The sequence below is a fragment of the Salvelinus alpinus genome, chromosome 15, assembly GCF_045679555.1.
Source record: "Salvelinus alpinus chromosome 15, SLU_Salpinus.1, whole genome shotgun sequence".
NCBI lineage: Eukaryota > Metazoa > Chordata > Actinopteri > Salmoniformes > Salmonidae > Salvelinus > Salvelinus alpinus.
The window spans coordinates 40,071,179-40,072,079 of NC_092100.1; positions in this window are offsets into that span (position 1 = coordinate 40,071,179).

The window sequence follows — 901 nt, forward strand, 5'->3', positions numbered from 1 at the left end:
AAACACAAATGCTTTGTTTTTAAACGATATCTGAGTGTGACCCTGGCTATCCGGTTTGCTTAATTTAAGGAATTTTAAATTCATACTTTTACTTTTCATAGTTAGGATGCTATAATAAATAGATAATTGCGATTTTCAGATTTATTTGAGTAGTGAGAATTTATTTGCCATGCATATATGCTGATAAGTTGAATATGAAACTAAAATAGTGATTCTTTCCCCAAAGGCGTCTGTGGCATCAGCTGCGAACGTTCCACACAGATGTTCAATGAGCGATCGAGTTCTACTAAACTCACTAGGCCTACTCTCATTTTAATAAATTCAAAACCACTACTGTAATGAAAATAAAAGCCAGTAAACGGAATAATTACTGTCAAACTATTATTTTTATTAAATTGTTGAATTAGTCCTATTATATTTAATGTTACATTTCATGCCTATTCAAGTGGATTTGACAAACTTTTATGATGTGGACGGACGGCTGCTATGTCATAATGTACATGATGTCATAATGAAGCATTCTTTTGTTAAAATAAAACATTCCATTGACAGGTCATTGACGCTCTTCTTGAACTGAGGTAGGACCTATAATTTAATGAAATAATCTCAAATGCATTACTTTTATCTTATGAGAACTTAAATTTGATCAACAACTGTCAGAAACTGTTATGTTTTGTGATTTGTGACTAGGTCTTGTTGTCTTGTGTTTCTGTTTTCAAGAATATATTGTTGAAACTGTATAGTCAAATCCTACGTGTGCAAATTATCTGGAAGTCCAAATTGAAGGTAGGCCTTAGTCTGTGAATCTTTAATTTTTATGAACATTTGGCAGGAATTGGAATGTCCTTTGAAAGTGGAAGAACACTAGTTCATAATAACTTTCATCAAATTCTATTTATTC